General features: G+C 32.6%; 1 protein-coding gene across 1 annotated transcript in view; it reads right to left on the bottom strand.

The window, feature by feature from the left end:
* Nucleotides 1-27353, bottom strand: part of LOC140451432 (somatostatin receptor type 2-like) — a 1059667-nt gene extending 1032314 nt beyond the window's left edge. The window contains exon 1 of the mRNA XM_072545226.1: nt 27285-27353. The gene's annotated coding sequence lies outside the window, so the exon portion shown is untranslated. The remainder of the gene's footprint in view (nt 1-27284) is intronic.
* Between the last annotated feature and the right edge of the window lie 500 nt (nt 27354-27853).

Here is a 27853-nt window from a genome sequence, read left to right as displayed (position 1 = left end):
ATTTTTTTAACGGTCCCTTGAGATTCGAATTATCCAAGTTTCACTGTATATTCTTTTTTATGAGAAGAGAAAGTGGCATGCTAAAGTACAGTAGGGCCTCGATAATCCGGAGAGGCAAAAACAATACCATTTGCGGATTATCGAGTAATCCGGATTATAATATGCCATATTTAATGGTAACAAAACATATGCTTAACCTTAGTTTCTTTAATCGGTTTTTAAATTTCAGTATAAAGAAAAAAAATGCAAATATTCAAAATTACAACCATGTAAGAACAACAGTGAGTTTTTTATGTCGCCCTCAGTAGACATACCAAACCTCCCGTCAACGATAGGGTAGCTGTCACCTTTATTTAACATTTCTATAACCCGTAATTTATCTTTTATTCGTGATGTTGAATGTTTACGTGGCGGCGCCATGATGTTAGGGAGCGCGCTAAATTGACACTGTAACAACACGAAAGACGATAAAAAAAATGACGACATGTTGGCTCATGCACAGCCCCGGCACATATACCAGCGCGCGAACCCCATTGCCCGGCCTGATTACAGCGATCACCGAACAAGAGGGAGTCCGGATTAGTGAGGTCCTACTATATGTACCTTTAATATGGAAAGTTTACCAATCGATCATCAACACTGGTAATTAGTTTAAGCATATAGAGCATAAGAGACACAAAATGGAATACTTTGGGCACACCTTATCAGACACCCTGAAAAATATGAACTTGCGCATCTAATCATTCAGGTAAACGTGATCCTGGTAAAAGAAGAACTTAATGGCTGAAAAATCTATGATAATGATACACAAAATTAACTACATCATTCTTTAAATAAATAAGTATTATCCATTAAATATACGTTCCATATAACTACTGTGTCTATATTTTTAATATTTTTTAAAAAATAATAGAATAATTAATATTAAAATAACAGTAAAGTAATCCTACAATTACTTAGTTGTATCATTATTTACAAAAAATTATGAAAAATAATTTGCTTAGGACAAATTTTCTCTAATAATCAATGACAAATTTTTAGAAATGGAAATTGTGAATGTTTCGCCACTTTCTGGTAAAAGAAAATTATCCAGTTGTTCAGATCTCTTCGAGATACCCTAGTTTAGAAAAAAAATTAAGGTTCTATCTTTTTTAGAGCCTGAGATATTGCAAATTTATTTTTCAGGCCGCCCTACTTAGAGGTTCTATCTCAGCTCAGTTCCATATCCAAGCTTGTTTCTCTGCCATTCATCGTAGGCAGATTTCGCGCGAGATCCTTCACTTGAAAGGATAATGAGTATTACATTCTTATATTAAAAATAATAAGAATAAAAAGACGATATAAGACGAATCTTTCAATTTTCTTAAGATTGCATAGAGTTTTCAATTGTGTCTTTATCTTCTTCTACTTTATCTCTCCTATATCTTCTTCTACTTTATATAGTAAACCAAAAACTATATGATTTACACGTGATATTTCTAAATCATTCCGTCTAACTTTCAGACAATATTTCTCTTTTGCAAGACCATCTATCAAAAAACAAATGAGCCAGTCTGCACACAAAAATGTTAAGAAATGAATCTTTCCAATATTGGAAAGAGCCAGTAAGACCGATTTTTGACCTTCATATCAGTTTTTCCTGGACCAATAAAAAAAATTGTAAAGACTGAATTTTGACATTCCCCCTCCAATCTTTGCAACCACTGTATCGGGCCATGTTGTTTGTTGTCAAATTTGTCCAAAACAAATGTTTATTTAATATGTTGCAAATGTAACTCTTAAAAAAAATTGTCTTAAATGTTGTTATAAGATTTTGATACGATATTTAAGTTCGAACTGGGTAGTAGTAGACTTTTCAAAGAAGAACATTCGAATAGATACAGGGGAACATTCCTGTATCATCAGTCCGACAACCATTTATACAGGGTGTTTTAAAAAGTCATAAATTAAATCGCGCATTCCAAGGACAAAAATAAATTGATTGAATCCAACTTACCTTAGTACAAAAGTGTACACAAAAAAAGTTACAGCCCTTTGAAGTTACAGAATAAAAATTGTTTTTTGCATTATCTCCTAAACTACTTGACATTTTGTAATAAAAATGGACACGTTACTTTCTTGTGCTGGAAGCATTTTTCATAATAAAGAAAGAACAAAATCTAAGCGCACAGAAAAATTTGAAGTTGGTGTGCCAATTATCCCCCCAAATTTTTGAGTACGTTCAAACCAAATGAATTTTGTGGCGTCATTAGTTTAACACATTATTTTTAAAACTTTTTTGCCTCTTATCACTTTTTCGAAAAACTAGTTTTTTCCTAGTTGGCCATAAAATTACAATTAGTTTCTACGGATACAATAATTACAAACAGTTTCATCAATAATAGTCAATAATTTGAAGTTATTATTTATTGTGTGAATAAGATTATTATTAAAAATTTTGATATTACAAAGGCCTACACATTTCAGGAAATGGCAGATATACATTTAACTTTGGGTAAGTTGGATCAGATTAAATTATAATTTCAATAAACTATCGGGAATATCGTAGGTGAATGTCAAGGAAATAGTGCAGCAGCCGCAAGGCGTTATGCAGTAAAATACCCCAATCGAAATACACCCGATAGACGATTATTTCTGACCATTAATCGTCGTTTACGGAAAACGCGTACATTCCAACCGCAAGTTGCTGGCAATAGTGGTCGTCCAATAATGGATGCAACTGATGAAGACATTTTAGAAATCATTGAAGAAGTCCCTGAACCAAGTACAAGGGTAATAGCTGTTGAACTAAATGTTCCTCACGTAAGGATTTGGAGGCGTTTGAAGGATCAGCTGCTTAAACCATATCACTAAACAATGGTTCAAGAGTTATTGGTTGAAGATTATCCTAAAAGGATTGGATTTTATCGATTAGTTGTTAATGGAAAACACTCGAAATGTTAATTTTATTAGAAATATATTAAATATTTATGTCAATAAAAACAAAAACAATTTTCAAAATCGATTGCACAGATGTATACATTTTAATTTATATATTATCTGCATCTCTGGCTCAGAACTATGATACTGAACAAGGCTTCTCTCATACCCAAGCCACTCCTAAATCCGAATTGAGTACTGCTAATTCTCTCCTCTAATATCGTCTATATTCTGCTATCTATTGCAGGAAGATCTTCAAAACGCGACTCATCAGACTTATTCTCCAATAATCACTACAAATTTTTGGCACAATGTTTCTTTGGTATTGTGGCAAATTTGAACTGAAGCCAATCAGTTGGTTATATTTCAGTGTCATAAATTCTGTTTCAAAGACCACATAGTGCTTTAATTCAATTTTCTCTCAAAAACTTAAATGTTCAGCACTTACTTTATCTATATCAAGTGCTTTTCCATTTTTTTCCATTTGTATTGCCCATGAAACCTCACTTTCTGTTAAAGATGGTTCTATTATAGCACTTGGTGCATAGTATTCTACTTGTTCATCCTCAAATAATTCAGAAAGGTAGTTTTTCCATTCTTTTAACTCTTCATTGATATCTAATATTCTGAGTCCGTTTTTGTCTTCTAAACTTTGAGATAGTTGACTCCGAATACATTGTTTTTTTAATAATTACATCACAACCAATTTTTGATGCAGCAACACCGCATTAGCAACAATTACTGTCTCCCTCGCAAAGATTTCTTTTCTATTTATGCGCAGATGACCAGTCAGTTCTCGCTTAAGAATAAAAATATTCATTTACTGAGAGAAAACATGGAGTTTAAAAATTTATAGACGTATTCAGAAATATTTCTCGAATTGTTTAAATCAGTATATTAATTTATGCATACATATTTTAAAGACCTCTGAACTTTCAACTAGAACAAAATCTAGTACACTCGGATGTCTCCAAATAACATGTCTTTTCAATAGATATCTAAACTCATGGCGGTACACATCATACAATAATTGAATAGATAGTTATAATTTATAATCCTTCCAGTCTAGTCATTTTCGGAATTTCTCCTGAGCTTTGCAATCACAAATACACGTCTCCCCAGTCATTTGCGAGGGTTTTGAGTTTCTGCTATTGAATCTGACCGAAACTTAGAAGTGGAAACTAATACATCACAACGATAACTTTCCTTTAAGTATCTATTTGTTCTCGGGGGTAACAACGTTGTCCTGGTGATTAAGTTTACCGTACATAGGAAGGTTATTTGCGAGAATAATTAGATATTAGAGTTTTAATCGAAAGTTTGAAGGTTAACAGGTTTCCATTCAATATAGATTAAAATTTTCAATATAAACTACGTAGTTTTATATATTAAACAATACATTATTAACGTTTACATCGCGTTGGTTTCGATTTAGATGAGGTTCTCAGTGAGCGAGGGCGTTCTCTATTGTCTATCTTTCAAAATAAACGGAATAAACCAGGAGTTCTCAACAAGTCCCCACGTACAATTTTATGTAATTTACAAATATCGTTTGCTAATAATTTTACATAATACTATACATTATTTGTTTCTAATAGTAACTTATCAAGTTTTATCTTTTATTAGTAGCAGTAGTATAATAAAATGTGCATTAAATAAACATTTGTTTCAAAGTTTAAATAATTCCGGTAATTTCTACTAACTGCCAAATTTAAAATGTTATTTATGTCCCTGCGCTGCTAATTACTGTCATAATATGTAAGGAATTTGTAATTTTGGTTGATATCAACTGCAAATACTTTCTTCTAAATTATTCAGTAATTAAGAAGCAATTAGAGTAATTCTTGTACAGAATATGTTTAAAAGCTTGATACATCCAGGGCCTTAATTAGTCTTTATTTGTTCTTCGCAGCGCGTAAACATATTCGAGTTACGATTATTTGTACCATCTTGGATGTAGTGTTACTGTTTTGTTATTGTTATTATTTGTTGGTGGCTATTGTTGTGATTTGCTGTTGGCAATTATTGTTTTTTTCTGTTGTTGGCTATTGTTATATTTGACGCCGAATTTTTACCGCAAAATGAAGGAAATTCTTCAATGGAAACGTGGAAAAGCTCTGAAACTTTCAGAGAAGCAGATACTAATGAATATTATTAATTATCATCTTAATCAGGATAACAACGATTCTGTATTAAGTGTAATTAGGAAAATGTCAGAAATGTGTTTGCGAAAAGACTCTGTTTCGCATACGACAGGAATATTCATTACCTGCTGGATTACAATCTCCAAAGAGCTGTCCCAAGAAGCGAAAGGTTGGTAATTCTCGTGACAACAAGTACGATGAAGGTGTCAGGGGCCAAATTCGTAGAATAGTTCATCAATTTTTTCCTGACAACATACCACCAACAATAAACACCATATTAGCTGTTGCAAATGTCGAAGAAACTTTGCCCAACCTTTCACGGGCCACGCTATATGTATGTGTTTATAAAACGTGGCAGAAATTCAATTTTCATTGAAAACCCAGAAATCATCTCGTGGGGTCATCGTTATTTACGCACAATTCGTAAATATCGTGCAGAAGGATACAACATAGTGTATTTGGATGAATGATGGGTAAATATCGGGCACAGTGTGAAAAAAGAATGGTCGTTGTTCGTGGTCTGACAACAGGATTAAAAGCTCCAACAGCTTGTGGTGCACGGTTCATTTTATTGCACGCAGGATCTACCAGTGGATTTGTTGATGGAGCAGAGCTGACGTTTTTGGCAAAGAAAAATACTCAGGACTACCACGACAAAATGGATGGACCGACCTTCGAAGATTGGTTCGAAAATAACTTAATGCTAAATTTGCCAGAAAAAACTGTTGTGGTAATGGACAATGCGTTCTATCGCAGCAGAAAGTCAGAACAAATTCCCAACAGTTCAACACTAAAAAAAGATATTCAAGAATGGCTTCTGTCACAGGACTTATTTTTTGAAGAAGACTACCTAAAATGCGAGTTACTTGATATAGTCAAGGTGAACAAATTCCTCTTCGTTGGCTCAGTGAAGATGTTCGTTCAGTTGTAATGGAAACACCAAATAATAGTAGCAGAGTTTATTGATTAGACGTATACTATGGGTGTTGACCCGGGATTACTTTGATTAGAGACTGATGAAGTTGATCGTTGAAGACTATCAGGTTTGTTGAGTGAATATTGATTGAATGCTTCTCTAGGCAAGAGATCTTAGTTTTATATAAGTTTTAATTGGGTCAATATTTTCGCGGACCTCGCGTGATATGTGTATCTAATTTATGTAAATTGTTTAACTTTGTCAGCACTTTTGACTGATGTCCAAATTATATTATTGATAATTGACCAAATGTGTATGTAACCTAATTAACTACGTGTGTGTATTTAATAACAAATAAATTCATTCGGTCTACTGGGTGATAAAATTATACTGTCCAATTTCGGATATGAATTCTGAAGATTTGATATTGGACACAAGGCCTTCAAAGCAAAATATGACAGGTACATAATAGAAGATATTGCCAAAAAGCACAATGTGAAGATTCTGAGGCTCCCACCCTATCACTGTGAACTCAATCGCATCGAAATGGTTTGGATTGAAGTGAAATGGTATATAGCTGGATGCAACGCGAATTTTAAAGAAGCTGAAATGCGAAATTTAATTACAGCAGCGTCCCAGGTCATTGCCAGAGACATGGAAAAACTACGTAAACCACGTAATAGCAACAGAAAATAAAATGTGGGAAATTGACAATTTGTTGGATGATATCGAACCAATTATTATAAATATAAATAACGGAGATAGTGATGACAGTGACGATAATAATAATGATGATGATAGTAAAGAAGATACTAAATGTGACAGCGATTGACAGAAAAAGGAACTAAATATATTGTTGTACAATTACGATTACTTACACACGAAATTAAAAACAATGACTTCTTTTATTTTCAACTTATGTATTAGTTTTATTTTCGGATATTTCTACGTTTTGTTACTGCCAACATATACAGTGCGGTTTTTAAAAGTCCTTCCCCCTTAACTTTTGAAGGGAACAATACATAAATAAAATGTTTCTTTATATTTTAGTTTTATTTTATTCGATTTTATTTAAATCTATAAATAAATGGTTTGTATCGCTAGCACATACTGTAGAATTAAAAACAAACTGCTTGTGTGACATAATAAATGGCATTTCTTAATTTCTTAATAACTCTGCCTGAATTGGTGTGGGGTGAATTGAGTAGCTCTATAACCGATGCAGCCGGTCCCAAGCCCGGATAAAAGAGGAGGGATAGAGGAGTAACACCTCTAAAAAAAACCAGGGTTCAGCTGACCCGGCTGATAGCACCCTGTTAGGGTCCCTGCCTGGGGTACAGGTGAAAACCGGTCAACGGTCTCGAGAGCAGAGGATGGCTGGAAAAGTCACAATGGTCAAGAGGGCGGAAGAACCAACAGCGTCTGATCCAGAATGGGCGGCTGAAGAAAAGGTCCTCCAAACGGGGGTTGTGGCGTTAGGAATTAGCAACCTAACACACAGAAAAACATAAGGGTAAGAAGAACGAAAATCGCAAGATGAAAAAGCCAAATAAGGATGTAGAAAGGCGTATGACTCTGTACCAAGGTCAGAACTATGGGAGGCAATGTACAAATTAGAAATACAGACGGAACTCATAGAAGCTACAAAAGCTCTGTATAAAGAAAATAAAGTGTTCATTAAAATGGGAACAAGAATCATAGGAGACTTCACCACAACAAAAGGGCTCCTGCAGGGTTGTTCCACATCTCCAACCCTATTCAAAATATACTTAGAGAAAGCCTTGACTACATGGAAAAGAAAATGCGAAGGCATGGGAGTACCGGTACGGAACGAATACCTATATACATTAAGTTTTGCAGACGATCAAGTAGTGATTGCACAAGACCAAGACGACCTCAGCTACATGATGAAAAAACTACAAGAAGAATATACCAAGGCTGGCCTAGATATTAACCTCGCGAAAACAGAGTACCTATCTACAAGTGAAGAAGACATAGAAGATCTACAGATTGATGACAACGTAACAATCAAAGGAAAGGATAAATTCAAATACCTGGGGTTTATAATCACGAAAAAGGCAACAACAGAGGAAGAAATTACACAAAGATTAGGACAAACAAGAACAGCAATCCGACAACTTAACTCAGTATGGTGGGATAGACACCTAAATATGAAGACAAAAACGCAGATTTAAAAAACATTAGTGCGAAGTATTATGACATATGGGGCTGAAAATTGGATCATAAACAAGAAAACCAGCAGTAAGATAGTAGCAACAGAGATGGAATGCCTGCGAAGATGCTGCAGAGTAACAAGAATGGATAGGAGAAGTAATGACGAAATAAAGCAAAGAACATCAATAGAAACAGACATACTAACATATATAGAACAAAAAAGACTAAAGTGGTATGGACATGTAAGAAGAACTAGCGACAGCAGATGGATAAAGAAAATAACCGAATGGAGCCCCATAGGAAGGAGGAAAAGAGGACGACCCCGAAAATCCTGGAGGAACGAAGTAGACGACGCCATGAGTAAGAGAGGACTGAACGATGGAGAATGGAACAACAGAGAGAGATGGAAACGGTTGAGCGAGGGAAGGCAGTGAATACTGTAGAATCCCTAAATATATATATATATATTTCTTAATTTTTATTTTATTTTAATTTCACCCAAGCATGTTGTAGCAAGCTTTTTCACATAAATTACATTAACACTTTACATCAATCAATGACATCGATACTTACCATTTATATCAGAATTAATAATATTTATTTAACGTAAACATACAGGGCAACATATTAGAGTTTCATCAAAAACCTAATCTCGATATGATTCCCGTAATCCGTAGATATTATTATTCTGTGTTCTAATTGAATGATTTTAATATATACAGAAATTAATGTAGGATATACAGGGTGCGCCAATCTCCGGTTTTTTCTATTATAGCTAAACTATGAAGTATACAAAAAAATGTTTAAAACAAAAATGGTGTGTATCAAAGACTATAATTTAAAGTTATTTTTGATTATACAGGGTGAGTCTGAACAACGGAATGAACCAAAGTTTTGTTTAACGTAACAATAAAACACTGAAAACTTTGTTTTCAAAACTTCCACAAAATTTATTTTAAATTCTTATCACTACAGCTGTTTCAGCTAATTGCCCTTCTCAAGTGATCTGTTTTTGGCATGGGTTTACACTTTATAGTCTCTAATGAAATAGGTTGAGGAGGGGAAAACTGTTTGTCTCAAGCTGGTCATTCTGAATTATATCTGTGTTTTTTAATTTGTTGATTTCCATAGATTCTAACAAAGAGAGCTTAAGGCCTTTATTTTGAATGTGTAGAATTTTAAATTCGCCATTAAAAGAATGATTAAGATCTAGAAGGTGAAGTGCGTATGTAGAATCTGTTTTTCTATTATTGAAAGCCCTTTCATGTTCTGCTATTCGTTTATTAAAATTTCTACCTGTTTGACCAATGTAAGTTTTTGGGCAGTCGCCACATTTAAGTTTGTACACACCACTGTGTAAGTGTTTTTTATGTTGGCTCTTGTTGTTTTTAATATATTTGCCTAGGTTGTTATTTGTTCTGAAAGCTGGTGTTATTCCTTTCTTTTTTATGTGTTTGGCTATTTTTGTTGATATTTTGCCTGTATATGTAATCGAGCAGAAGGTACTGGGTTTTTTCTCTGGTGGTGGAAATACTAAGTTCAGGGCTTTCTTGTGTAGTTTTTGATTTAACATTTTATTAATTGTTTGTTCGTTGTATCCTTTGTTTACTGGTATTTGTTTAATGATATTTAATTCTGTCTCAAAATTGTATTTTGACATAGGAATTGCTGTTAATCTATGTAACATACTATGATAGGCTGCCAGTTTATGTAGTGTGGGATGGGATGCTGAATTGTAAATAGTCGTGTCAGTATGGGTAGGTTTATGAAATATGGAGAAGTCATGTTTGTTTTTAAGTTTGGTAATTTTTAAATCTAAAAAATTTATGGATTGATTTTGTTCTGTTTCTATTGTAAATTCAATATGACTATGAAGAGAATTCATATACGATAAAAATTGGTCGAGTTGCCTGTTAGTTCCTGTGAAACATACCAGTACGTCTTCTACGTATCTCCACCAATATAAAAACTGTTTGAATATGGGATGTTTTGAAATCTTTGTCTCTAGGTGATCCATAAAAATATCTGATAGCAATGGGCTTAGAGGATTGCCTGTAAGTCCTGTACTGTTATTTGTATATAATTCATTGTTAAATTCAAAGTAGTCCTGATTTATGCAAACTTCAAGAAGATGTAAAATTTCAGATGTAATGATTGGATTTGTACTATTTTGGTCTAAAAGGTTTTTTACTAGAATAAAAGTTTCTGTAAGAGGGATACTAGGAAAAAGATTTTTTTACGTCAAATGAAATTAATCTGGAGTTATTAGGTAACTGAAAATGTTGTATTTTATTAACTAGTTCTATTGTATTTTTTATGGTAAATTTAGGTGAAAATTTAGTGTGTTCTAAAATAATCTCTAACAGTTTTTTTGAAAGTTTATATGACGGAGCTGTATAAAAAGACACTACAGGTCTTATTGGGTGATCCAGTTTGTGTAGTTTAATGAAAGAGTATAATTTAGGAGGCTGTGGGTTCATGATACTGAGGTATTTCTGTTCTATTGGATTTACTATTGATTTTGAATTTTCTAACGCTAGCTTAATTTGTTTTTGATACTTTTCTGTTGGATCTTTGTGTAACGTTTCAATGTTTTGATTATTTAAAAATTCTATTGTTTTGTTATTATATTCTATTTTATCTATAGCAATAGTAGTGTTACCTTTATGTTGTTTTCTATTGATTTATTTTTAATTGAAATGGCTGTTTTATTCTTTTTGTAACAGGAATTTTTGGTTTCACTACACACATCTGTAATAGATTTTGCAATTATACTTTTTTCGATATTGTTAGCAGTTTTGTTTAATGCTACTTCACATTCTACACCTAAATATTCTAAAGTTTTCTGATTATTATGTTGGGGCAAGTTGTGTTTAAATCCTTTCTTTAAAAGTTGTATCTCGCTATTACTAAATTTAGTATCTGTTAAATTTATAAATCTATTGAAAAAATTATGGTTCGAAAAACTTCTTGTATAATGAATATTGGGTTTTTTACTATTGCAAATTAGATTATTTAGTTTTTTACACTATGTATTGAATTTTTTATCTATTATATTATCTATATTAATTCTCACGTTAGAATCTAGGATGTCAAATTCTATATTATTTAATCTATAATTTAATTCTGTCGCATAAAAAAGAAAGGAATAACACCAGCTTTCAGAACAAATAACAACCTAGGCAAATATATTAAAAACAACAGGAGCCAACATAAAAAACACTTACACAGTGGTGTGTACAAACTTAAATGTGGCGACTGCCCAAAAACTTACATTGGTCAAACAGGTAGAAATTTTAATAAACGAATAGAAGAACATAAAAGGGCTTTCAATAATAGAAAAACAGATTCTACATACGCACTTCACCTTCTAGATCATAATCATTCTTTTAATGACGAATTTAAAATTCTACACATTCAAAATCAAGGCCCTAAGCTATCTTTGTTAGAATCTATGGAAATTAACAAATTAAAAAACACAGATATAATTCTGAATGACCAGCTTGAGACAAACAGTTCTCCCCTCCTCAACCTATTTCGTTAGAGACTATAAAGTGTAAACCCATGCCAAAAACAGATCAGTTGAGAAAGGCAATTAGCCGAAACAGCTGTAGTGATAATAATTTAAAATAAATTTTGTGGAAGTTTTGAAAACAAAGTTTTCAGTGTTTTATTGTTACATAAAATGAATTTCCATCAAGTAACGGTCGAATCCATAAATTATTTCAAAGTTTTGTTTTTTATGGAACATCACATATTTTATGTTAAAGCATTTTTGAATATATTTTTAAAAATCTGAGTTTTATAAGGTTTTCTAGGTCTAAAGTTCATAATTTTTGAAATATTTGATTTATATAGATTTTATATAGATTTAGAAGAAAACAGTTTAAGACTCATCTATTTTAAACAACCGTTAGGCTGATAATAAAAACCTTTTTCAAAACTACCGAAATGTACCTAAACTATTCTGTTTTGTAATAGTTTTGTATCTCTTCAGTCGTCTTCAGTACGGTGCAGCCAAGATAGAAAAGGAGCATATTAACTTGGGAAAGGATCACTACAGGAGCAATGTGACCAATAGTCAGAAATACGTATATACGGTTGCCTTCCATCTTATACACATATTTTATTACAGTTTTTTTCTTTGTTGCGAGCTATGCTGATACCGTTTACATTTATTTTACTATTAACTCGCATTAACCTTTTTCTTGTTATATATATATATATATATATATATATATATATATATATATATATATATATATATATATATATATATATATATATATATATATATATATATATATATATATATATATATATTGTTATGATATGTGAATGTGATGCAAGAAAACTACAAGTTGCTCTTATTTACCGGCTAGCTTTATGAAGATAAAAATAAATTTTTTTTTTTTAAGTTGATTAATTTGTAATATTGATAAATTTAGAAATGCTTTTAATAAAATTTATTGAACGCCTGAAAATATAAAAAAAATTTGACAAACATTTATTCTACTCACCTTGTATTCTCTAAATCTCACAGGATACTGTTTTTTTTTATGCAAAGTGAATCTTTTCTATTATTGATAAAAGAAAATTTCGTTTGTTTATCTAAATTATAGAAAGAAACGTGCTGTATTTTGAATTTGAATTTTTACTTATTTTTCTTAGAACATGCAGACTCTTAACTCAAGCGAGTTCTGTGACCTGTAGTGCTTGATAAAGAAATACAAAATTATATAAAGCAAAAAATCACCACACAAGAAGTTTTATTTTTAATGTACTGTGCAATTATTCACAAGTGATCAATTAAATATTACACAAGGATATCTTGTATAATATATAAAGAAAATTATTTAAGATTATTCCAATAAATAAGCCAATACTTAACCGTTTAATACTAATATGAAAATGAATGGATTTAGATTTATGACGTAATACAATATTGAAGTAAGTATATGAAATTAGTGTTTTGTGAAGTTGCAACAAGAAATACTTAATCTAATACGTGTTTGTTTGTCAAAGTATTTATAACCTCACTTACTATCTTTTTAGAGCGAAAACAAAGGTTTATAATCCTTCAATTTTTAGTTTAATATCGATTAACTGTTTTGTTTAATGATTTTAGTAAGCAAAAGAAACGGCGAATTATATTTGGTTAATATTACAAAAGTGATAATAAAATTTTTGTGAACTTGACTTCAAATTAATTTTTTTCCTTTAAAACAAAGATGATTTAGAATGATATAGGCTGTTTAAAAAGGTAAGATTATTTCTAAAGAAATTTCAAAACTTGCGTTTAACTTTATTAAAGTTCACTTTCGTCTTTCAGATAATCCCTTCTCTAAAATTTTATGGAAATCTTCAATAACAAAGATTGCATCTTTCAGTGACGTCTTCTAATGGATTAGGGCCGCAAAACTATCAGAATTATCTCTCCAATGGTTGAGAAATATTTATAAGTACCCAAAATGAATTTTAAATGATCTTCAGTCAAAAATAAGCACCAAACGGTCTCTTTATTCAGCGAGAATTCAAATGAGTGGAAAAACTCACCTTTCTGGTAGCTGTTGACCTCTTTATGATGACTGCTAACAATTCCCTTATCGGAAAATATACTGTTAATCTGCAGGCTTTGCTAAAATTTAATCAGAAACGATGGTTTCTTATCGGCAAGGTAATTTGAATATACTTTGTTATAATTCAGGACTTTTTTAAGGTTTTAAAATACTTTTGAAAAATTGTGCTTGCTGAAAAATCAAAAAATTTTTTGGACTCCTTCGTAACTATTGATTTTCTATCTTTTATTTTTCATTGCTTACCAGATCTTCAAGCATTTTGACAATGTTTTTAAAGATCTGACAGGATTTTTGTATATTTTTGACATTTATGATTAAAATAAAAAAATATTTTAAATTTTAATAAATTGTTAAATCTTGAGAACTATATTGACTTTTGAAATGAATTGAAACAAATACTAGAGAATTTAAGCTTTCTTTTGACATATAATTTCTACAACAAATGATAATTTAAATATTAAAATTTTTACTAACAAATTTGACATACACCAATTTTAACATGAATTAGTTGCTTTTATTTAATTTTAAAGCTATCTGAAAGCACTTTTGATATTGAATCACTGAGAATTGTCTTCAGATTACCTGTCCATTAAAGATTATATCATTCTGAACTCTTATTTATGAGCTATGTCCTATTTCACCTCCTAACACGTTTTATCTTCCGAGCTCTATCCATGTTAACTGTATGTTTACTAACAAATTGAAACTTCTTACTTTGTGAATAAATGACTTAAATATTTTATCTGTTTTAGGACTGTTGAAGATTCTATTGACTTGTATATATTAGAATTTGGATTATAATAAAAATTGAAATTAATTAATAAATACAAATTTATGGTTTTTTATTTCCACTCGATCCGAAGTGGTTTGATATTTGCTTTTTGTATCTTTATGTTGTGGCTATATTGGCTTATTCTGTAAGTCTCTCTTACATAAATAATATAATATATATAACGAACAATAACTTAAGTTTAAATCATAATCAATTTCATGATCAACAACTGTTTTTGGTTTAATTTTTTTTTATATATATTTTTTTTTATAATTGAAAAGTGTTTATCAACCAACTATAACTCAGTGGCTATAATAACTCACGTATTAAAAGAATCTTATTTCTATTATGCTAAATTTGTTTATAATAAACCAACTGGTTTTAATTATAATAATAATAAAATTATTTTGAAAACATTAATTAAATCTGGTGATACAATATAGTCGTTATTGGTTTGTTACATTATGTCTGTGAATTCTGCTTATTTTTGCTTTTAGTTTCTTTCTTATTGTTGAATCTAGTTTCAACTATTAAATTAACAACAATAATACAATTGTTTGAGTTAAATATATATGTGGTATATTCAATATTGTCATTTTGTTTTATGTTCATACTATTCATATAAAAAAAACTGTTTAAGAGCTTTAATTTAATAACAATATATATATATATATATATATATATATATATATATATATATATATATATATATATATATATATATATATATATATATGTATATATGAAGACTAATTGACCTGTGCGAACTGAATAATCTGAAAATTACTAACGGCTTTTTCAGACATAAGGACATACATAAATACACGTATGTACAAACAACGAGAAACATCAGATCCATTATCGATTACATAATTGTCGGCAAAAATGGTACTATCAAAATTAGAGATACACGAGTAAAGAGAGGAGCCAAATGTGGCACTGACCACCGATTAATAATTTCACAAATGGGGTTTCCCTACACGTTGAAATCTAGGTTCCAAACTAGAAGGAAGAAAAAACACGAAGAAGACCAAGTAGAAAATGAACAAAAAGAAGAAGAAATGAAGTTCAACACAAATTTACTTCAAGAGGAATCCATAAGGGGCCTATACCAGAGAAGGCTGGACCAGAAGTTACAGGATTTCGGTTTCAGAAACGTCAAAGAAACGTACGAGCACGTCAAACCCAGCATAAAAAAGGCGGCAATAAAAGCTTTGGGGAAACTTGAGAAAAGAAATACCCAACACAAAGTAAAAATAAACAAAGAAACCAAAAAATGTATTGAGGAGAAGAAAATTCTATATATGAAAAGTATGAGCACAGAATCCCCAGAAGACACACAGAAGTACAAAGAGAAAAACAGAGAAGTAAAACGAAGAAGGGCAAAAGAAAAGAATGAAGAATGGGAACAAACATGTGCACAAATTGAACAATACATAGGAGGTACAAGGAATTCGGAATCCTGGAAAATACTGAAATCTTTAAGGAAGAATAACAACGAAAAGGTCCAAATACAATACATATCAGAAAAAGAGTGGAAAGACTACTATAAAGAACTACTCACAGAAAACCGCTTAGATTTCATAGAGATAGACACAGAACAGGAACAACAACAAAATCAGAATGAAGAACAGATTGAGATAACATTAATCAAAGTAAAGAATGCCATAAAGACTTTAAAGAATAAAAAATCAGGGGGACCAGGAGAAATCGTTAATGAAATAATTAAGTACGGAACGGACAAACTACACAGAATTATACACGAAATGTTCAGTAACGCTATAAACCTGAACGAAATACCAGATGAATGGTCCAAAGCATGTATAACCTCGATACATAAAAAGGGAGATAAGAAGAAATGCGGGAACTACAGAGGCATCAGTGTGATAGCATGTATGGGCAGGTTATATGGAAAATACTGAAAGAAAAACTGGAAAAATCTATCTCAAATAAAATTGGAGAAGATCAGGCGGGATTCACGGCAGGAAGATCTTGCATAGACCACATATATATACTCCAACAATTAATTGAAAAAAAAATGGCAAAAAATAGACCAGTACACATGGCGTTCATAGATTTAAAAAAGGCATATGACACGGTCCCAAAAAATAAGTATGGAATACGATGAAGGAAATCGGAATAACTCAGAGGTTAATAGAAGCGGTAAAATACATTTACAACAACAACAAGGTAAGAGTTAAAACCGGCAATAAATACTCCAACGAATTTAAGACCACAAAAGGCTTATTGCAGGAATGCTCTACATTTCAGACACTGTTCAAGATATTCCTCGAACAAATATTAAAACCATGGAAAAGGAAATGTGAAGGGATGGGAATATCAATCCGGGACAACTTCTTGTACACATTAAGCTTTGCAGATGACCAAGTGATAACGGCTCAAGATGAAGAAGATCTGTACTATATTCTTCGAAAATTAAAAAAGGAATACACACAAAATGGACTGGAAATAAATCTAGAAAAAACCGAATATTTAACAACAGAGCAAGAACCAGTGAGAAACTTGGAAATGGACGATAATAGGGAAATTAACGGCACTGACAAATTCAAATATTTAGGATTCATACTCTCAAAAAATGGAACCACCGAGTAAGAGACAACCAGCAGATTAGCACAGACAAGAACATGTATTAAACAAATGAACGGGGTACTGTGGGATAGACAGATTACCAGAAATACAAAGAAGAGAATTTATAACACCTTGGTACGCAGTATAATGACCTATGGAGCAGAGAATTGGGTAATAAATAAACAAAACAGGTCCAAAATCACAGCAACTGAAATGGAGTTCATGAGAAGAAGCTGCAGAGTGACAAAAATGGATCGCATCAGAAATGAGAAGATAAAACGAATAATGGGAGTAGACATACTACATCGAAGAAAAACGTTTAATTTGGTATGGACATGTGAGAAGAACAGATCATACAAGGTGAATAGCAAAGATTTCGGATTGGAGCCCAATAGGAAGGAGGAAAAGAGGTAGACCCCGAAGATCATGGAGGGATGAAGTGAACGAGGCCATGGAAAGACGAGACCTTAGAGATGGAGAATGGCAGAACAGAAAGGACTGAAGACGGAGACTTCCTCCTTCCTATTGGAGCCCAATAGGAAGGAGGAAAAGAGGTAGACCCCGAAGATCATGGAGGGATGAAGTGAACGAGGCCATGGAAAGACGAGACCTTAGAGATGGAGAATGGCAGAACAGAAAGGACTGAAGACGTTGGTTGAAAGAAGGACGGCAGCGACAGCTGTAAAAATCCTTATATAGATTATATATATATATATATATATATATATATATATATATATATATATATATATATATATATATATATATATCTACTACATACTTGTCAGGTAAGTAAGAAATTTTTTAGATCTGCGATTACTATAAAAATTTATTTATAGCCTAATTTTTAAAATAAAATCTTTTGAATCATAATAAAAAAACCCCATATCTTGTTAAAAATTACCAAATAATATTATATAATAATAAACCCTACTTTTAGATCCAAATTTCCCAATAATTCTCACATATTCCTCATCGTTTTACGTCGACACTTGATTTATATTTTCAGTGCCAAGAATTCTAAACAATTGTCTATAAACCCATACATCACAGTAGCTATTTCCAGACGTTTTCTATTTTGTTTTCCACTCGTATTTGTTTCCTTTATTATGGCTCAATAAAAGTTATGATGTGTTTTTTGGACAGGTTTCCAGACAGCACTTTTTAAAATAATTGTAAATAAATAGTAAACCATAACAGAAAAAGCTAATAAAAAATGTGGTTTATGCCTAGGAATTGAAGGCTTGAAAAATAAAAAAGATGTTATACGGGGTATCTAAAAAATGTCTGCTCAGAGGTAAACTGGAAATTTAGAAGTAAATAGAAAGCAATTTTATTTACAGGGTAAGTTTTTAGTAAAACATTGCACGATAATTCCATTATAGTACAGAATATCCAAAAAAAGTTATGTAAAAAAAATATAAGCAATGATATTCTACATACTTGGAAAATATGTGAAATTCTTCTTCTTCTTCAGGTTCCTTCTCCTATCGGAGGTTGGAAATCATCATCGCTATTTTAATTTTATTGGCCGCGGTTCTGAATAATTCTAATGAGCTGCAACCGAACCACTCTCTCAAATTTCTTAGCCAGGATATTTTGCGTCGTCCTGGGTTTCTCTTCCCTTGTATCTTCCCTTGCATAATTAATCTAAGTAATACGTACTTCTCGCCCCTCATTATATGACTCAGATATTGAATCTTTCTAATTTTAACAGTTTTTATGACTTCACATTCTTTCTTCATTCTTTGTAACACCTCTATATTAGTTACTTTTTCAGTCCACGATATTCTGTGGATTCTCCTGTAGAACTACATCTCAAAGGAGTTTAATTTTTTGATTTCAGACTGTTTTATTGTCCACGCTTCCATGCCGTACAGTAAAGTAGAAAAAAAACGAAACAACGTAGCATTCTTGTGCGGATCTCTAGATTAAAGTTACGGTTGCAAAGTAAGTTCTTCCATTTTATGAACGTGTTTCATGCCATTTCTATTCTAGATCTGATTTCTTTTGTTTGATCTCCATCTTCGGTTAGCCACGTTCCTAAATATTTATATGTTGTTACTCTTTCGATCGTTGTATTATTGATGATCAGGTTATCTACATTTTGTGTTTTTTTTTTTTTTTTAGAATATCATTGATTTCGTTTTCTTGAGATTCATTTGCAGTCCGTACCTTTCACATGCATTGTATACATGTTGTATTATGTACTGTAGATCTTCCATGTCACTTGCAAATATGACCGTATCGTCCGCATATCTAATATTATTAATGCTATATCCGTTGACCAAAATACCTTCCACAATATCCAATAAAGCTTCTTGAAATATCACTTCACTGTAGACGTTGAATAAGAGTGGTGAAAGTATGCACCCTTGTCGAACTCCTCTAAGTATACTTACTTCCTCTGTCAGTTCTCCTTCGACTCTTATTCTTGCTTTCTGATTTTGATACAGATTCGATATAATTTGTAGATCTCTACTATCTATATTTTTGGTCTTAAGAATACTTAAAAGCTTTTCATGTTGAACTCTGTCAAAATTTTTTTTAAAATGTATGAAGCAAGCATATTATGTCCTGATTCATATCCAGACATCGTTGTGTCAGAACATTTACTCCGAATAATGCTTCTCTAGTTCCTAGACCCTTTCTAAAACTCATCTGTGAATCACTTATTTCTTGTTCTAATTTCATGTGGATTCTGTTATGTATGATTTTAAGGAAGGTTTTCAATGTGTGGCTCATTAATGCAATTGTCCGATAGTCATTGCAATCTTTAGCATTTGTGATTTTTGGAATCGTTACAAAAGTTGAGAGAAGCAATTCTTTGGGTATGTGTCCCGTCTTGTATATGGAGTTAAAAAGGTCTACCAAGACATCAATATTATCTTCATCAATTATTATCTTCAATAGTTCAATTGGTATATTATCGGGTCCTGGAGTTTTTCTACCTTTTGTGTGTTTTATGGGATAAATAACTTCCTCTTTCATTATTACTGGTCCCGTGGTTTCTCCGTCAACTTCTAATTGTCCTACTTTTTGGTCATAAAATAGGTGTTCAATGTATTCTTTCCATCTACGTAATTTGTCTTGCGTTTCAGTTATAGTTGTACCATCTGCATTTGTTAATATCCCGATTGGTTTGTTACGATTTTCTGAAATCATTTCTTTAACCTTATTATGGGTGTTGAAAGTGTCATACCTTGCCTCACATTCCTCAATTTCTTCACATTTAATGGAAATCCATGTTTCCTTAGCTTGTTTTATTTTCTGTTTTATTTGTTTATTAATTTCTTGATATTTAATTTTATTTTTGTTTTTATGTATTCTTCTTTCGTCCATCTTTTCGAGAATTTCTTTGGTCATCCATTTTTGTTTGGCAGCTTTTGTAAATGTTAATGTTTTCCGTCCCATGTGAAATTCTACAGGGTGATTAATAACTAAGTGGTATAACAAAGATACAATTTTTAAATAGGGCGCCCTGTTGTAGCATAGGAAAATCATTGCCTACACTTTTTCTAAATAACTTTTTTGGATATTCTGTACGATTACGGAATTATCGACAACTGTCGCACAAAAAACTCATCCTGTATAGTGTATACCAGTTTTTTTTAGTATATCAGTATTTCAGTTTGTATTGTCAAAATTTGTATTTTAAAAAAATTTGTCTAATTAACGTACATTCTTCAATTTAGACTGAAACATATATGTAGGTGGTAAACAAAACGTTGATAATCCTTTATTATTAACTCATATTCTCAGCAGAATTCATTATTTTTCATTAAATAATAACAGACCATACACTTTTGCTGTACGCTTGGTAAACACAGGGTTTCGGGGCACAGCAGTTTTCCAAAGGATTTGGAGTAAACTTGCTAAGGGATACTCTGCTAAAAGTTCATAGACCACTTCCCCCAGGATACAACATCAAGGATGAAGGAATATTTGAACGTAACTTATTTTCGCTCCAACGAATTTACCAGAGGTTTATTGTGTCGCAAATATGCGCTTGTTTGATAAATAGAAGCTCGTTTTAAGAAATATATTATATCGTTGTCGACTGAAATAGAGGTTATTTGAATAAAAATGTCTATTATTCCTCGATACAATTGATAACTGTTTACTCAGTAGCTATATTCACTATATTTATTCGAAATAAAGAACATCTAGGACAGCGAGTTCTCAATGTTTATTTGTGTGAGAACTCGCAGCAAACAACGAGTCTTTGCTTTAGTTGTTAAAATAATATAGTTTCATTTGCTATGACAAAGTAAACATTAGAGTTATAAGGCAAGGGAAAAAATTGTTTTAAATAAAATGGATTATTAAAACATTTATTTATCAAAAACCACCAATTACCAATTTTGTAATATAAAATATGTTTACAAAATAAAAAGACTTTGGACCACAGAGCTTTATTTTATAACCTAAGGTCATAATACACCAAATCTTATTAATAATGAATTGAAGTGGATAAACAAATTGCTAATTTAAGAACTTATTTTCAGGTACAGGCTGAGACATCTATTTTACATCGAGCAATTTGCGCAGTAGATGATACGACTGTCTGGAGAAGACGACACAACTTCGAACTCTATAGGATATACCAGGAACCAGATATCGTAAAACACATAAAGATAGGACGTCTGAGGTGGGTAGGCCATGTAATGCGGATGGAGCAAACCGACCCAGCTAGAAAAACGCTCCTTGATAGACCTATTGGTCAAAGAAGAAGAGGAAGACCCAGAACAAGATTCCTAGATAACATAGACCAAGATATGAGAAATATGGAAATACGTGCTTGGCGGAGGAAGGCGATGGATAGGGACGACTGGAGAAAAATTCTTGGGGAGGCTAGGACCCACACAGGGTTGTAAAGCCAAAATGATGATGATGATGATGATGATGATGATACGACGCCGCTTAAACTGAGGGAACAAGAAATGGGCATAAACCACCTGACTAAGCAAGACAAAATGCGCGCCTAGATGAGTAAACCTCTGCATGGGCGACATCTTAATGAGATCAGCCAAGAATATGTCGACAATACAGCATCGAACTATTGGTTGACATCAGGAAAGATGTTTCCCGAGACTGAGGGTTTCCTACTTGCCATTCAGGATCAGGTTATTCCAACTAAAAATTACCTGAAATATATTGTTAAAGATCGTCAAGTCCAAAATGACAAATGCCGATATGGATGCCAAGCCCAAGAAACCATCCAACATCTTACCGGTGGCTGCCAGGCATTTGTCGGTACTGATTATAAAGAACGTCATGACTCAGTAGGAAAGATTATCCACCAAGAACTAGCTGACAAACTGGGACATCCAAACCGACCATCTTCCTTATTATCAATACGTCCCTGATAGAATGCTTGAAAATGACAACTACAAGCTATACTGGGACCGCACTGTGCTTACAGACCAACCAGTGGCCCATAATAGACCCGATCTCATACTAGTTAATAAAATTCTTAGGCAAACAACACTTATTGATGTGGCGATACTCAACACCAATAATTTACGTGTTAAATACAACGAAAAGATCGCCAAGTACAGAGATCTAGAAATACAAATCAGAAGACAATGGAGAATGGAAAGTACCCAGACGATACCTATTATTCGTTCTACCACTGGAGTCATCCCGAAGAGCCTCCTAGAAAACATAAAAAAGCTGGGTCTATATGAACATCTATATAAGATTATGCAGAAAGCTGTGTTACTTTCGACGTCCAGATGCATACGAAAATTTTGAGAGATACACCGACATACCAAGTCACCTAGGACTCGATAACATGGAAAGAGTCCCACCAGAGCTCAATCCTTTTGATACCGTAGGTATCTGGGATGAGTGAATTTTCCCCCTAGACGGAGTGTGAGCCGTATGGCTAAATCTGAATGAATTGAAGTCCGCTACACTGGATGTGAAGAATTTGAAATTCGTCATTTAAAGAATGATTATGATCTAGAGTATAAAGAATTTGTTTTTCTATTATTGAAAACCCTTTTATGTTCTGCTACACGTTTTTTAAAAGTTTTACCAGTTTGACCGATATAAGTTTTTGGGCAGTTGCCACATTTAAGTTTATATACACCACTGTGTAAATGCTTTTGATTTTGGGTCTTGTTGTTTTTAATATAGTTTTTTTAAGTTGTTTGTTCTAAAAGCTTGTGTTATTCCTTTCTTTTTTATGTGTTTGGCTATTTTTGTTGATATCTTACCTTTATATGTAATCAAGCAGAAGATACTAGGTTTTTTCGCTGGTGGTGGCAATACTAATTTCAGGGTTTTCTTGTGTAGTTTTTGATTTAAAATTTGATTAATTGTTTGTTAGTTGTACCCATTGTTTACTGCTATTTGCTTAATTATATTTAATTCTATCTCAAACTTGTATTTTGACATCGGAATTTCTATTAATCTGTGTAACATGCTATGATAGGCTGCCAATTTATGTTGTGTAGGATGGGACGATGAATTATGTTAATTGTGTCAGTATGGGTTGGTTTATAAACTATGGAGAACCCATGTTTGTTTTTAGTTCTGATAATTTTTAAATCTAAAAAAGTTATGAATTAATTTTGTTCTGTTTCTATTGTAAATTCAATATGACTTCTTCTTTTGGTGCCTATTTTCTGTGGATGTTGGCAATCACGTTGGTCCATACAATTTTGTTGACAGCTGCTCTAAATAGATGTATGGTAGTCATTCCTGCCCACTGTCTGGTGTTCTTCAACCACGATGTCCTTCTGCGTCCTTGAGATCTTTTGCCTTCTATCTTGCCTTGTAAAATTAGTTGAATTAGTTGATACTTCTCATTGCGCATCACATGCCCTAAGTATGTCATCTTTCTGATTTTCACGATACGCATAATTTCCAGATCTGTATTTATACGTTGGATCACGGTGTTGTTTGTAACATGATGGATATAGGGGAAATTCTGAGCATGCGGCGGTAGCACCACATTTCAAAGGCTTCTAATCGTTTGGATGTTGCCTCCGTCAAGGTCCAGGCTTCGACTCCATATAAAAGGGTAGAAAATACATAGCATCTCAAGACTCGTGTTATTATTATCAATGTTCAGGTGCATATTACATAAAATCTTCCTGAGGCGATTGAAGACAGCTCTCGCCTTTTTTTATCTTACTTCCTGTGTCTTGTCTACTACAAGAATTTTGGTCTTCTTACAGTTTAATTTCATGCCGTATCTGTCACAGGCTTCCACTACACGGTCTAATAATGTTGCAGATCCTCCCCATTATCAGCAATCAAAACCGTATCGTCCGCATATCTTAAATTGTTTATGATTTCACCATTGATTTTTATACCTTTTCTTAAACCATCAATAGCTTCCCTAAAAAGTATTTCCGAGTAAGTATTGAACAACGTCGGTGATAAAATGCAGCCCTGACGTACTCCCCATTTTATCGTGAATTCTTGTGAGGTTTCGTTGTCTACTCGTACAGTTGTCCTTTGCTTTAAGTATAAAATTTTAATTAGGCGTAAATCTTTGTCATCAATACTAGAATCTTTCAGTATCTGAAATAATTTTTGATGTTGCACCTTGTTAAATGCTTTTTCAAAGTCTATAAAGCATACGTAGACTTCGCAATTTACGTCTCGAGCTCTTTGTATTAATACTTGTATGGAAAATAGGGAAAAATAAAAAAAATTGGTTTCGGAAAATGTCCCATTGAACACGCAGAGGTCGAGAAGCACTATTTGGACCCAAGTTTCGAAGTTTCTAAGAGTGACAAATTTTACGCTTGAAAGATGTACTACCATAACGGAACTAGCAAAAATTTTTGATAATAATGTCTTTAACATGCAAAAAGGCAATGGCGAAGACTATAAAGAGTCCGTCTGTAAAGTCATCGTGGAATACTACAGCAAAACTGGTACAAGAAAAATATTTCACAGAGTACGGCATAAAAATTCACCCTTTCACAGATATTTCTTACAAATGTGCAAGATTGTCCAGAGATACCAAACGGAGGCAGCTTCCGAGTGCTCAAGATAAAAACAAACTCAGTTTAAAAGCATTATCCACTGAAGAACTATTAAAAATCATCCAAAGCTACGACGAGGAAGCCCCCGATGGAGCACAAAAAAAGTTTATTCACCTTTGCTCATTTGAACTTGACTGGAGAGGCAATGAGGCCGTAAACTGCAAGATTCACTTTTTCCAGAAGGAATTTGATGTTATGGGAGAATTTACGGGCCGAATTGAATACAACAGAATTTTTTCCGAAACAAATCAAGGCGATTCGAAAAGTTTGGTAAGCAACAAATGGTTGGTAAGAAATTCATCAAACGAAAATGTTGTAGTTAGATTATTTTTGAAATTAATGGAAAAAAGTAGACCAAAGGAGACATCGAGGATGATCTTAACAACAGAATGGAAAACACAGGAAAACTATTCCAAGCACTAAATAGAGGATTCCTTAATAACAAAGAAATATCAACAAAGACCAAGATGACAATATACAAAACAATATATAGACCTACAGTGACATATGGAGCAGAAAATTGGATATTAAACAAAAGACATCAGAGCACAATTCAGGCAGCAGAGATGAAATACCTCAGAAGAACAATAGAAGTAAAAAGAACTGATAGAATCAGAAATGAAGAAATAAGAGAAAGGCTCAAAATCAAACCGATACTCGAGTCAATCAAAGAGAAAAAATTGGCATGGTTCGGACATCTAACCCGGATGGGCAATAATAGACAAGTAAAAAGAGTGTGGGGCGCCAAACCAATAGGGAAGAACAGAAGAGGAAAACCCATTAAAGAATGGAACAGTGACATCTCGCAGATACTGCAGAGTAAGGGTAAAACTTGGCAGGAAGCAACACAGATGGCATCCAATAGGAAGGAATGGAGAAAGTTCGTTAAGAGCTAGGACACCTCAGAAAACTGTCAAATATTTTAATTTAATGAATTGTATTGTAAACTGCCCAACACCGAAAGGTACAAATGGGTTCTACTGATTAAGTAAAGTAAGTAAAGTAGACCAAACATTTTATCAGACAAAACTTTCTTACTGTTCACCCCAACTAGAAGGATGGACCTTGGTTTAAAAACTGTCCACTTGGAATCAACACCTAAGATCTGACAAAAATGTCAGCTGAAAAAATTGGAAATAAAAAAAAAACATAAAATAACAAATCAATCGATCTTCTGTGGCAGCCTTGTTCGAGTAAGGTGTTTCTAAACAGGAGTTAATTAAATTAACGAGTCACTCAAATGCAAGCTATCTAAAACCATATCTGCAGCTGAATTCCACTCACCACTAGAACAACAAATGAAGCTGGACCTTCGAGTTCCCAAATACTACAGGTCAATAATACACAAAATCATGCTTGGGCAGAAAAGAATGGGCAAATTACTATAGCTTATAATAATTGTACATTTAATATTATTATTAAATAAAGATTATGTTTCGTTGATATGGTACATTAATTGTCCCGTCAAATAGTCTTGTCGAATATGAATCGAGAGAAAATTATCAACCGGCAAAATTTTCTTCTGGTTTTATTCAAGTTTGATGCATTTTGGCAATTTTCGCTTATGAAATTTTGACAAAATCCTTCGACTGACGTCTCGTGATTTAACTGTCAAAATTTAATACGCGAAAATTGCCAGGCAACAGGCTTTCATACCAGTCGAAAATATTGTCGGAAAATTTTCTCTCTTATGATAGTATATACGAAAAGATTTATATTTCCAACGTAACAGAAACAAAATAACTTTTATTTTTTGAAACTGGTGAAAAAAAATTTGACAATAAAAAAACAAAAGTTATTATTAAAAAAAAGATAACCACTTTAAAACAATTTTTTTCTTCGTTATTTACAAAAATCAAAGAAATATTTGCTTATGTGGTTTTAATATTATTTATTGTCATTAATGGAATTTAATCAAAATTGCAGTTAAAAATACGTTCACTTTTTACAAGAAAACTTGTAAAGTAAAATTGCCATTACTTCACATTAAAGATGTCTTGGTAAACAATTTTAACAGCAAGGGGAAGATTTTTAATACAATAAGTTTGTAATTATGTTGTCCTTTAAAAATAATTTCATAGTTTGCCGTTTTTTTACTTATTTTCCTAATTTTTGTTTTTATAATAAAAATTACATATTAAAATCCATGTTCATAAATAGTTAAAGAACCTTTCCACCTACCTTACTTAAATTTTGCCCACAGTCTCCAATTAGAGCACCCAAAACCGATTATTAAGCACTAAAAACTTTGTTTATGCCGGTATCGTACCTCGATCTATCGCACGTTATCGTCGGACCAGCAGAAAACTGGCTGTATTCTCCCCCGAGACAAAAGAATAATGTTTCAAAGTCTAGCCAGTGGAAATTCTCTCCATGCAGAAAGTTGCGGGACATGCGCTCGAAGAGAGTTGGGAGAGTTTGGAGGAATAGATAACAAGCGTGGTCACAACTATGTGAAAATTATTATTGGAAGGTAATAATGTTAATGTGGAGATGCTTAAAATTGGAAGTGCCTGCAAGATTAATGAAAATGTAATAATTGGGAGGAAATACAAAAAGTACAAATAGGAGAATAAAGATCAGAGTTCCCTCTATAGTTTTTGGTGATCCTATTTTAATAGACCAAGCATATTATATAGTACATTTGAAAATGATTGATGGCGCAAATTTTATAGCAAAGGTCTAAATACGGAATGATTTGGTCGATGCGGAAAAAACGTAGTACTGTCTTATCTGAATTTTCAGTCGAC

Source organism: Diabrotica undecimpunctata, chromosome 9 (assembly GCF_040954645.1).
Source record: "Diabrotica undecimpunctata isolate CICGRU chromosome 9, icDiaUnde3, whole genome shotgun sequence".
Taxonomy (NCBI): domain Eukaryota; kingdom Metazoa; phylum Arthropoda; class Insecta; order Coleoptera; family Chrysomelidae; genus Diabrotica; species Diabrotica undecimpunctata.
Note: the sequence above shows the minus strand (reverse complement) of the source record. Positions and strands in the feature narration are given on the sequence as shown.